Below are 13,635 nucleotides of genomic sequence, written 5' to 3' on the forward strand. Positions count from 1 at the left end.
AAAATATACAAGCAGCTCATGCAGCTTCAATATCAAAGAAACAAACAACCCAATCCAAAAATGGGCAGAAGACCTAAATAGACATTTCTCCAAAGAAGATATACAGATTGCCAACAAAAACATGAAAGGATGCTCAACATCACTAATCATTAGAGAAATGCAAATCAAAAATACAATGAGCTATCACCTCACACCAGTCAGAATGGCCATCATCAAAAAATCTACAGACAATAAATGCTGGAGAGGGTGTGGAGAAAAGGGAACCCTCTTGCACTGTTGGTGGGAATGTAAGTTGATACAGCCACTATGGAGAACAGCATGGAGGGGCCTTAAAAAACTAAAAATAGAACTACCATATGACCCAGCAATCCCAATATTGGGCATATACCCTGGGAAAACCATAATTCAGAAAGAGTCATGTACCACAATGTTCATTGCAGCTCTATTTACAATAGCCAGGACATGGAAGCAACCTAAGTGTCCATTGACACATGAATGGATAAAGAAGATGTGGCACACATATACAATGGAATATTACTCAGCCATAAAAAGAAACGAAATGGAGTTATTTGTAGTGAGGTGGATTGAGTTAGAGTCTGTCATACAGAGTGAAGTAAGTCAGAAAGAGAAAAACAAATACCGTACGCTAACACATATATATGGAATCTAAAAAAAAAAAAAAAGTTTCTGAAGAACCTAGGGGCAGGACAGGAATAAAGATACAGACATAGAGAATGGGCTTGAGGACACAGGGAGGGGGAAGGGTAAGCTGGGACGAAGTGAGAAAGTGGCATGGACATATATACACTACCAAATGTAAAATAGATAGCTAGTGGGAAGCAGCCGCATAGCACAGGGAGATCAGCTCTGTGCTTTGTGACCCCTAGAGGGGTGAGATAGGGAGGATGGGAGGGAGACGCAAGAGGGAGGAGATATGGGGATATATGTTATATGTATAGCTGATTCACTTTGTTATAAAGCAGAAACTAACACACCACTGTAAAGCAATTATACTCCAATAAAGATGTTAAAAAAAAAAAAAGATTCCATTGTAAGCTCTTATGGAAGGAAGCATGCACAAATCTTGCTAATACGATATATTATAATTTTAAATGCAATCGGTGATGTCTGTTTATAGCAATGCAATGCCTTCACCCAAACACGGGCCCAGGTTATGCCCCTCTAGAACTGTAGAAGCATAAAGGAAAGTCATAAAATGTCTTAATTCTAACATCTACTACAGCATTTTAAAAGGACTTTACAATATCCTTCAGTTAAACCTCGTGATTTACCAAAAGACACATAACTATTGATGACTTATAGGTGGTATATACTCATAAAATATATCTCCCACATATTTCATAGTAAATCTTCCATGGAATAAAACATATGTAATCATAGGTGATCTTTTAATAGGGCTCACAGACACACTTAGGGTTAACTATGCCTACAGAGCCACATAACTCCAAGAAATCCTTCAAATCTTGTCTCAACAAACAGCATGACATTGTCAGTTTTATCAGATTCCATTTGCCCCTCTTAAATACTTCATCAGTGTATAACTAAACAAAGGGAAAAGGAGGGGAAAAAAATACAGAAACGAAAACCAAAGTGCAAATCAATCATCTTACCGTCCCCTTTCCTTATGGTTGGAGGCTTTGGGAACGGCTGGCCCCAAGGGAGGTGGTAAGTCAGGGTCAGCCCGCAGGGTTTCTTTCCCTGGTTGGAGCCCGCTGAGTTTGACGGTGGTTATTAAAAACAAAAGTGCATTTAGAAGTCAGCCCGGGATGGAGTTGCTAATTGCGTTTTTCTTTCCCAAAGAGCTTTGGGTCTGGTCTGTACGTAGGAGAGGGATGTCTCACAGCTTTGTCAGGAGACCCAGCTGCGCAGAGGCTGAGAGAAAGGAGAAAGTGGGCTCCGGTGAGGCCTCTTAGGGCTTTAATCCTCAGCTGTGACACATGTGGGGAACTAGAAACAGGAAACTCTGAGCCCGGCAGGCAGCCAGAAGCATTCAGAAAACGTGCCAAGCCCTTTCGAAATACCACACTCTGCACGGAGAACTCACTCCGAACAGTCCACAGGCTGCGTCTCTCTTCTCAAATGACTGAGCCATAAACCTGGGCAAGGCTGGCCCACAGACGTCCCGTCTGTCACAGTTTCTGTCATCAGAATCTGGACCAGTCCAGTCCAGGCCAGGCCTGGGTTCTCCTATGCCCTCCCTCTTCTGCCAACCTCCCAAGCCTCTTGTAATGACATCCACAGATGGGAGTTCCTGGCGATGCTGCAGGACCTTTCATTCAGGTCTTTGCATGTTTCAGACGCAGGGCCTCTTCCTACCGTGACCACCGCCCCTGCCATGTGCCCTGGGGACACTGCAGGGATCTCTTCTCAGCATGCTGGAGGCGAGGAGACCCAAGGGTCACCCCTGGGCTCAAAATCCATCAGGGCAGGGAGGATTCGGGGAAACGTAGCCAGAGCCTCTGGCTTCCATTCGCGGCAGCCTGGCGCATCCCCGAGAGGACTGTGCAGCCGAATCCCTCTTCTGTTTTCTCTCACGGCCCCTCCTGCGCCCCGCATCCAAGTTCACGTTCTCAACACAGCACGGGCCGCGCCTATCAGAGCCGTACTCAGAGTCTGCAGCGCAAGGACCAAAACGGCCAAAGCTCCTCTCCTGGCATCCAAGGCCCTCCCGCAGCTACCTCCGCATACCTGTCCGCTTTTCCCCACCGCCCTTTAAAAGAACCCCCCGCGCCAACCTGGATGGGGCACGACTCTCTCCAGAAGACAACGTTCAAACCTGTGTTTGCACGTGCCCTACAGCCACCAGCCTGCCCCGTCTCCCCTTCTCCTCTTGAACGTGATGTCACAACACGCACAACGCTCCCCCTCCTCTTCGTCCCCCTCCCCGCACTTCCGGTCTTCACCACGGTTCACTCACGCATGCCCCCTACTGCACCCTGGGGCGACGCTGCCTGCTCTGAATCCAATCTTCTCTCCATGATAATAACAGAGAGACAGCAAGGGTGGGCACTTCTTATGTATCAGGCGTTTTTCTAGGAACTGTAAATTCTTTAAGCCCATTTTACAGATAAGGCAACTGAGGCATGGAAAAGGTAAGTACTTTCCCCGAGATTCCCTCAGCCAGGCAGGGTGGAGCCCAACCTGGCCTTGCTCTTTGAGTCTTTCCAGGGACCTGTGCTATTTATCAATATTTGTGAACAGAGAGTATGTACTCAGGGAGAGTGCAATTTCCTCACCCTTCTCCGTATCCTTTCCAGAGCGCCTCCCAGAATGTTTTCCCATGCTAAATGATTACAAGTAGCTGTGACTAATTGGTAGACTAATGAGCTTTAACTGAGAGATCAAATGTTTCCACCTGAGCGGTAGACAGGACTTTCAACATTAAGAATAAGCAGAATGGTCTTGAGGTTAAGGTAACATTCCTGTAGAGGTTTTGCTGACATTTTTAGCCTACCTATCACGTGACTATTCAGGCCTAGGCCATCTGGTGCGTCAACAGACTGCTAAAGACATAACCTCACTGAAAAAGCGGAGATACCCTCAAATGTCGGGGGCTGGGGGAACTTTCCACCCTTCCTCCAATGTGGAGTAGCAGAGGCTTTCGGAGGCCTAATCCACCCCCAGCCCCAGGGGCAGCCTTGCTGGTCTGAGCCTTTAGATCCTTAGAAACACACTAGCACCGCCCACGTTGCTGGCCAGGTGCTACTAACGCTGGAAGGTGAATGATATTTCACTGAAGATGCTTCTGGCTTCCACTGAAGGCAAGACCCTCTCAATGCTCTTTGGAAGAAGAAGAACAACAACAAAAGATCAGGAAGACCCAGCTTTTGTCCCCAAGAAACTTACTACCCAGTTGATAGGGAGGCCATGGGCAAGACACTAGCAGGCTTAACCCACCCTAGGTATTTGCCCCAAAATAGGAGTTTGTTTTCCCAAGTTTTCCCTAATCAGTTTCTCTTTACTGAACATTTAGTGGAGAGGAAAGATTTTGTTTCCAGGATTTTTCTGACCCTCTTTTCCACTCCAGACAACGTCTCCCTTCCTCTTTCCCGCTTCTCAACAAGGAGACACACACGCACACACATGCACACACACACACTCCTGCCTGGGTTTTGTCAGTTGCTTAGTCCTCCCCGGCAGAGTTCAGGGAAAACAAATTGTCACAGTTGGCAATAAAAGTTCAGTACCAGAAGTTCATGGAAAATCTCCAAACTCCAATGTCCTTTACAAAGTCCGGAGCACAGCGCTCACTGAGCCAAGCCCGCAGCTTTTACCATGGAAACTCTCAGAAGACGTCATTATGATGCGATTTTATCAGCGACATGGTCTTTGCAGAACTCCATCTGTATTTATACTTAATAGGTCAGAGATCTATATTTATACTTAATAGGTCAGAAATAACTCATATATTTTCCCGTAATATTTTTATGGAAAAGTTTACACATTCAGAATGGATCTGCATTTAAGAATATCTTTAATGTGACTGTAACCCATTGCTCCATGTGTTTCCTTAATCCATGTGTTTCCTACACATCATAATCGATGAGAAAGGAGAATGCAAAGCACATACAACGTGTGTGTGCGTGTGTGTGCATGCATGTGCATGTGTGTGCTTGCGTGTGTGCCTTCAGGCAAGCATGTCCATACCTGGAATCTGACCTTGCCTGTCCTGCCACGTACTACGGGTCCTTAAGAAAGGGTGGTAAACCCTGCTTTACTAGGTCCAGCAATCTGGTAATTAATTTTGTAGTTAGACCTGGGCCCCAGGAGACCTGGATGAAAGAGCCTGCTCTAACTTCATGGATGTGGCTTTGGGGAAACCACTTTGCCTCTCTGCACTTCAGTTTCTACATCTGGAAAAAAATACAGTATAATCTAAATCCTTGCTACACAAAGTGTGCCCACAGGCCTGAGACATCATCAAGGAATGCACTAGAAATGTAGACTCTCAGGCCCCACCCCAGAACGACTGACTCAGAATCGGCATTTTAATAAGATTCCCCACGTGACACGTGTGAGCAGTAAAGTCTGAGGAGCACTGATCTAAATGTTCTCTGAAGTGCCTTCCAGGGGCACATTTTGTTAGTTTAACCCTTGTCCCTTTCAGCTAAAGAGTTAACATGCTATACACAATGGCTGCCTTGTGACCTTTTGGTTATGCCCCGGGAGGATCTGGCTGATTTCACTCCTGTTCCAGGCAATGACACATAAACAGATCATCTCCATGACTCTCCCAGACCACTAAGTCACACTCTGTCTTCCAGCCTCCTACCAAGCCTCTTAGGAGAATACTTAATACTTAACCCTTAATACTGCCTACCTCCAGACAGCTCCCACATCCATCACTGGGTCTGAGGGGTTGTGCAAGCACAGATTAGTGAACAGGAAAGATTCTAGATGAATTATTACAGCGATCGTCTTTAGCACTCAATGAAGCCATGATCACTAAGAGAAAGCATGAAGTGACTAAGAATGAACCAAGTCTGGTGAAGCTCATTTAATCTTGTATTCGATGGGGCTAGAGAGGTGGAGATTAGGCAGAATACTGTGAATTTAATGAATCAGGATTTCATGAAAGCATTTCAAACCTCTTTCTTGTAAGCAAGATGAAGAATACACTTAGTAGAGTTGGACACTCTCCTAAACGCCCATACTCCATGACAAATGGGTTAATGTGAAGAGTGGTCACCAGTGGACAACCTCGGGTGCCATACTTGGTCCCTCCCAGAAAAGAGGCAGCTAGGATGGGTGTGGACAAGTTCACGGTCACCCTCCAGCTGCAGCAAGTCAAGAGTAGAGGAGGTAAGGGTGGTTGGAAGGGATATATTCCCCCCTGCCAAAAAAAGCAAATTCAGGACTAAAAAGCAAAACTGAAATCTGAAGCCAAAAAAAATTACCAAGTGAGCATGGGCAAAAAAACCCCAGAGAGTGTGGAAGTGGTAATATTTCCAGGGGTCACGAGTGCAGGACAACAGAGGGCCACAAACCCAAGCCGGAGATTGGGAAGGGAATTGGGATCTGCAGAGTGAGTTCTACAACATGAGGGCCCAGCTCACCACGTGATGGGAGACCAGCACTTAAAATGGACTTTGAATTCACAGAGTGAGCAAATCAGGATCCCAAAAGATCCCATGAGGATGGAGCCATGGCCAAATCTAACAATAGGAAATGTAACAAGAGACAAATCTAAAGTCCTATTCTTACTTCCCAAACCTCATTTTGTAAGTACAGGACAAGGCACACAAAAAGCAAAAGCATGGGTGGAGGACAAAACCAAACAAATGTCAGGGTCTCAATTGACTAAGATGTCCTTTGTGAACCCTAAGTGTGATGGTAGACTGCGAATTCAGCTGCTCTGGTAGAAGCATAACTTCTCATACAAGGAGGGCGGTCACTCTCGAGATTGTCCTCCAGAGCAATGTTTTCCAAATGTTCTCCCACCATGGCACTCAGAGAAAGTGAGAACAAGGGCTGCTCTTGGCCAGAGAAGACCAGCCAAGCCCTCCACCCTGCCCATAGGTCGAGGGGATTGCTATCTGTACACCTGGAAGCCATCAGGCCGAGGGACCCTACCATAGACTCTACCCCAGAGATGCTGAAACAGGAAACCAGGGCCAGTAGGGACAAATCCAAAACTAGAATTCAGATCTGCAAACTTCAACACTTTTCTTGGTTACCCTATTCACAGTGCCTCACTGTATATATCTGTGAACTTTGAGTGCGGTTTTCAGCTCTTTCAGTGAATGTGGAAGTCACTGTTTTTTAATAAGGTAAGATGATATATTTACTATGTGTCAAGTTCTAAATATGAGTAACAGCCCAATAAATGTTCCCAACTTACTGTGCCATTAAATTTTACATGAAAACACTGTCTTTGGTTGTTTTTTGACACAAGTTAACTAGTGTCACTAAGTTTGTAGGAAGGTTCAAAACATTCCAATGAGTACAGATTTTTTAAATATTTTGTTACGGAAAATATAACCATGATACAGAAGATACGAAGGAAAAAAGAAAAGACTTAAACATTCTTCATGATCTTGCAGCCGAATTCCCATCACCGTTGGCATTTTGGAATATTTCCATCTACTCTTTTTTTTCTAGGCACATATGTCTTTGTAATCTCTTCTGATTTAACATTACATCACAAGTGGTTTTTTATGCTATTCCATGGCTTTTATAACTATCATTTTTAGTGCCAGGTACTGCATAGCACCTCCTATTCTGACACATTACCCCTTTTTCACAGTCTTGGCTCTATTGCTTTCATTTTACATTTAAAAAGAAAAAAGACTGTATCCACACACTATATTTTCAAAGTCTGGATGAGAGGAAATGGGGGGAGGGATAAATTATGAGTTTGGGATTAACATATACACACTACTATATATAAAATAGATAACCAAAAAGGACCTACTGTATAGCACAGGGAACTCTACTCAATATTTTATAATAAACTATAATGGAAAAGAATCTGAAAAATAATATATATGTATATATATATATATATATATATATATATATATATACACACACACACACACACACACATATAACTGAATCACTTTGCTGTACCTTTGAAACTAACACAACATTGTAAATTAACTATAACTAAATAAAAAATAAAGAAAAAATTTAAAAATAAAACATAAAAGTCTGAATGGGCAACACGTCCATGGCACTCACAGTGGTTGTTTGGAAAGGAAGGAACTGTTGATAATACAGGGTTGATTTCTTTGTTATATTTTTCTGCATGCTATAGATATTTTACCAAAGGTATGCATTCTTTCTAATAGAAACTCTAAAAATCTATAGAATATGACATTACAGACTCAGTGACTACAAACGGAACACGCAGGTGTTCCTGCCCCTTCTGTAGCTGACGCTCAAATGGCCCACAAACACCACTGCGTCCAGTGCAAGGAAATCAACAGAGCATGTTGATTCACTTAAATTTAACAGCCTTTGTCATCAAATGCGTTGGGAGGTGTGCGTGTGTGTGTGTGTGCGTAGCCAGAAAGCATCATTTCCCATGTTTATTAGACCTATATCCTCCTAGATGAAGATTTCATGAGCAAAAGACACATTAATTTTCCAGCTTACGGCAAATATTGTTTCAATTATAGAAATCATAAAAATAAAAAGGTCTAAACGTAGTTATGGGTTAACAAAGGGCTCGTGAGGCTGTACTCAGTTTTTTACTCCATGTCAAACCCTATTCTTTTGTAAGAAATATTTCTCCTTCAAAGTCAGTTCAGTCTCCTTACTTCATCCCTAAACCCCTCACTGTGGAGAAATCCTCACTAATCATGTTCCCCAAAGTTGATCTAAGTGATGCTTCTTTTCAAGTTATTCTTTCTGATGCCTCCATCTGCCTCCCTAAGAAATCTGAGTGCTTCTTGTCTAAAGGGATGGTTCTGTACAAGCTATTCTCATGATATTCTCCCCTTCCTATCGCCAGGAGAAGAAAGGCCCTTATCTGGAATGAAAAATCCAGGATCTAACTGCAGTCCGGACACCAGCGGTCATGAGCTATCCACAGGGCTCCTCTCCCCATGCCCACCACCCTGTTCTGTAAGGCAAGCATGGGGTGAAATGACCCGAAAGAGGTTCTGCGAAATTCAGAGACTGTGATTCATTTGCTTCTCAGGCCTATGTTTAGGACGTGAGGTCGTTGTTCTGAGGCCTGTCTCTAGGCAAACAGCCCAGCTCTGTGTGGCCCTGACCAAGTTTCTCAACCTCTCTGTGCCTTGGTTTTTCATCTATAAAATAGCAACAATATTTATGTGTTCTTCATTGTGTTATGGAGAATTTTAAGTGAGAAAATACATATAAAGCACTTAGAATAGTGCCTGGAGTATACAATTATTTAGTTATCTATAACTTTCTTTGTTCTTTTATTTAAAAAGACAATGTGCCGCGTAAATACAACTAAAACAAAATTTTCCTTTGGGAACATTTGACTCAGTGAACAATCTCCTCCTACCCTGGTTTTATGTCTCCCTCTCCGAACATTTCTTCTGTGTTCTGAATCCTCATCTTCCTCCTAACTTCTAGCTGCCACGACCCCCCAGGAATCACACCTGCCAAGTCAAGTGAGGCTCTTCTCCCACCTCTTTGCCTCAACCCTCCCCCTCTGGGAAGATGTGTGCTATTGCATCTCCAGCCCGGGCTCCTGTCCCAGCTCAGGACAAGTTTACCTGTCCCCTGGGCACTTCCCCCTGTGGTTGTTCAACATTCCTCTATTGCAAACTGGTGTCAAGTGCTGCACTGGCCTGAGAATACAGCTCTGAAAACCCTGCTTTCAGGAACCCTGCAGTCAAAGACAGCAGGATGTGGGCCAGAATCCTGTCCTGAGGACGTGGGAGATGTATGTCCAATGTTAGCAGGGTACGGGGAATCAGCACAAAATCAACTCGGCTACCTGAGCACCCCTTCCAGCTCCCCCCACAGACTCACTCCACACTCACATGTCCCCCTAACTCTCATCGCCAGGCACAATTATTAACTCCCCCTCGCCCTGTCCGTACAGGCATCATAACTCTTTTACTCTCATTGTTTCTTCACATTTGATTCTTTAAATAGTTAATGAATATTGGCTTGATTTTGCCTTAAAAATCTTTCTTCTAGAGAGGTGGGAAGAAAAGAAGCTATTTGTTCAGTCATTAACATTTTATATGCTAGAAGGTTGAAATTATATATATAATCATATATAATATAAATTATGTGCCTATATGCAAATATTGATGTATTTAGTGGCTTATATCAAAAGCCAGTGACCAGGGATTTCCACCAAATGGACTCAGGAACCTCTCTGCTAATAGACAGGAAAAAGATTTAAACCACATGGGATGAAGAGTAAGATTAAAAGCATCTCACACTTAAAGATAGAACACAGAAAGGATAAAAACTTTCTAGAAGTATGAACTCATAAAAGACAACCCCAGAGACAAAGAGCAGAGAAAACTGGTTGTCTCAGTCTTGTCTCTAGGTGAAGGTTGACAAAGAATTATCATCTCCCATGAAAATACATGCCTCCTGGCACACCTTTGTGAGGGGTTAGAGCCTGATTTTACACACTTTTATATGTTCTGAAAAGCCATAAGGCAATTTAAAGTAGTCCTAAGTCTCCTGGCTGAGGGAAATGTAAATACTCCCTGGAGAAAGACACTAGAAATGGACCTCAAAAAATTTCCACTGATTGATGTCAAACAAACATGACTTCACAATCAAAAATTTAAAAACATACAAGTACATAAGGTATTAAGCATTCACAGAAAAAAAACCCAAAAAAACAAGAGAACCAGGCTGACAAAAGAAAAAAACCTTCAAATATTGAATGATCAAATATAGACTATAAAGCAAATATATACATGTTTTAAACAATTGAAAGGAAATCAAAACATAGTAAGGAGTAAAAGAATATTAAAAATATTCAGGCTGACTAAAAAAAGACACATGTACTATTTATTAAAATTGACTCTGAAATTAGGCCATAAGTTTAGAACAAATTTCAAATTATTGGTATCAGACACAGACCCTATTCTCTTACGGCAGTGCAATTAAATTAGAGAGAATAACAAAGACACGCACATATTCGGAAATGTAAACATACACTTCTACCTAACTCAAGGTAATAACAGAAATTAGAATATACTTAAAATTAAATTATACTTTTTAAAAACTACATATCAAAACTAACAGTATATAAAAAAACTAACAGTATATAAGGGAGCATTTTTAGCTTTAAGATCAGATATTAGAAAAAAGGTTAAAATTAATGAGCTCAGCACCCTACTTAAGAAATTAGAAAAAGAACACAGAAAAATTTAAAGAAAGGAAGAGAAGAAAATATTAAATATGAGAACAGACATTAATGACATGGAAAGCAAAATAAAGTACAGCAGATCAGCAAGGCTCTCACACAGGCAAAAAAAAAAAAAAAAGACTAATAAAATTGACAGGCCTGTAGCAATACTGATGAAAGAAAAGAAACTTCATAAACTATTAGGAATGAAGGAATGAACAGGGATACATATATATGGCAAGAACCAAAAATAAGAGAATACCAAGAACCATTTCAAGCCAATAAACCTGAAAATTTAGATGAAAGGAATAAATTCCAAGAAAAATATGATTTATCAAAACCGGCTAAAGAAAAAAATAGAAAATCTGAATAGTTCCATGCAATATTAATCCACATAATAAACTATTTCTACAAAGAAAACACTTTGCCTAAATGATAGTCTGGGTGAGTTCTCCCATTTTTCAAGCTATAAATAAGATTACTCTCTTGGTTATAAGACTGCTATCCAAAAATGAGTTGTATTTCTGTACATGTAAAATCTTTATTAGCAACAGAAATTATAAGGACCTAGGAATAAATCTGGCAAAAATACAAGCAATACCTTTGTAGAAAAATATACAACTTTAATGGAAAACCTCAAAGAAAACTGAAGTAAATTGATAGAGAAACAGTAATCACAAAGATTTCAAACCTCTCCAAACTGATTAATACAGTTAATGATTTAATCCTACAGGAGTTTTTATGGAAATTTATAGGCTGGTTTTAAATAAATGGAAGAGATAGGACCAAAAATAGCTTTTTTTAAATATTGGGAAAGGAAATCAGATCAGGGCACTTGCATAAAGCAAATATCAAAACTTATTATAAAGCTATAGCAATTAAAGAATTGGTGTGAGGATATACAAACAGACCAGGAACAGAATAAAGGGCCCAGAAAGAGGCCCACACTGAGATGACAAGGCAGAGGCAATGCACGCTTATTAAATGTGTACGTGCCCCCCAAATTACCCCACCTCCCTTGTGGTATGCTTGGGGCCAACTAGTTCTGGACAAGTGGCTGTGAGCAGAATTGACCTGTTAAGGGTGCAGGTTTTTTAGCTTAACTCCTTTATATGTTACTTTTATTCCATTAAAAACTTCAAATATTTCGTAATTTAAAAATGAAAACATAATCATTGCTTCTCTCTTGTCTTCTTGTTTTTAAAGAAAAAAGAAAACTATGTTGTAGTGAAATGTCATCAGATAAAACAGAATTTATTGGGTTAGGGTTAGCAATATAAACAAGTGGAATTTTTCTCCCTAGTGGAGAAGTTGGCTTCCTTTCCTTCATTCTTTATCATCACTGCAAATTCTTTCTACCGCAACAGAAGTTGGGTTGGGCGTTTTTCCCCCATTATTACTATAAAAAATGGCATCATCACTACTACTGTGCAAGAACTGTACATATGTGACTTTCAGAGGAAATACCTGGTTCATGAGGTGGCAATAAGAAAGGACGCTGTGGTGGAGGGAGAGGATAAAGGTTAAAGGTTAAACTCTTGGGAAACAGCTGTGAAGCGGAAAATTCGATAAGTTTTGACATATGTGTAAGCCTGTGAGATCATCACCACAATCAAAAGAATGAATATACCCATCACCCCTAAAATTTTCTCATACCATTTTGTAACTCATCCCTTCTCCCCCTCCCGGACCACCACTGATCTGCCTTTCTGTTAGTATTGATTAGTTTGCATTTTCTAGAATTTTATATGAATGGAATCATACAATGTATGCTCTTTTTGTCTGTCTTTTTTCACTCTGCATAATTATTTTAAGATTCATCTATATTGTAGTATGTATGGATACTTGGTTCCTTTTTAGTGCTGAGTGGTATTTCATTGTACGGATGTACCACTGTTTGTTCACACATTGACTTGTTGCTGGACATTTGGAGAGTTTCCATTTTAGGACTATTACAAGTAAAACTGCTCTGGACATTTGTATACAATCTTCGTGGGCTTCCATTTCTCTTGGGTAAATACTTTGGAGTAAAATGTCTGCATCAGATAGTAGGTATATTTTGAACTTTGGGGAAAACTACTAAATTGTTTCCCAAAGTGTTGGTACCATTTCACATGCCCACCAGCACTGTTTGAGAGTTCTTTGTCCTCCACATTCTCACCAACACTTGGTGTGGTTAGTCTTTTTCATTTTGGCCATTATAACAGATTTTTCCCTGAGGACTAATGATGTTAAGCATCTTGTCATGTGCTTATTTTCCGTTCATACATCTTCTTGGATGAAACATCTGTTTAAATCGTTTGCCCATTTTTAAATTGGATTGTTTGTTTTCTTACTGTATCCTGAGGGTTCTTTGTATATTCTAGTCCTTTATCAGGTATAAGATTGGTAAATATTTCCTGTGGCTTGTCTTTTCATTCTCTTGAGTGTCTTCAGAAGAGCAGATTTTTAAAATTTTGATGAAGCCCAATTTATCAACTTTTTTTTTAATGGATTGTGCTTTAGTCACATATATATTTGCCTAACCCAAGATCACCAACGTTTTCTCTTACATTTTCTTCTAACAATTTTATCATTTTAGCTTTTACATTTAGTTCTATTATCCATTTTGAGACACTTTTTGTGGATGGTGTGAAATATGGATCAAAAGTTTTTTGGGGGGGTGTGCTTTTATTTTGCATATGGATGTGCAATTGTTTCAGCACAATTTGTTGAAAAAACTATCCTGTCTCCATTGCCTTTTTAAACTTTGTCAGATATCAGTTGTCCATATGTGTGTACCTCTGTTTTTGACTCTCTATTCTATTCCA

The 13,635-nt window shown here is 40.9% G+C and overlaps 1 protein-coding gene across 2 annotated transcripts in view; it reads right to left on the reverse strand.

Moving 5' to 3' along the window:
- IL1R1 (interleukin 1 receptor type 1) overlaps positions 1-1,925 on the reverse strand; it is a 94,097-nt gene extending 92,172 nt beyond the window's left edge. For both annotated transcript variants that reach the window (XM_059942361.1, XM_059942357.1), the window contains exon 1: positions 1,632-1,925. The gene's annotated coding sequence lies outside the window, so the exon portion shown is untranslated. The remainder of the gene's footprint in view (positions 1-1,631) is intronic.
- Between the last annotated feature and the right edge of the window lie 11,710 nt (positions 1,926-13,635).

The sequence above is a fragment of the Balaenoptera ricei genome, chromosome 13 (genome assembly GCF_028023285.1).
Source record: "Balaenoptera ricei isolate mBalRic1 chromosome 13, mBalRic1.hap2, whole genome shotgun sequence".
Classification (NCBI taxonomy): Eukaryota; Metazoa; Chordata; class Mammalia; order Artiodactyla; family Balaenopteridae; genus Balaenoptera; species Balaenoptera ricei.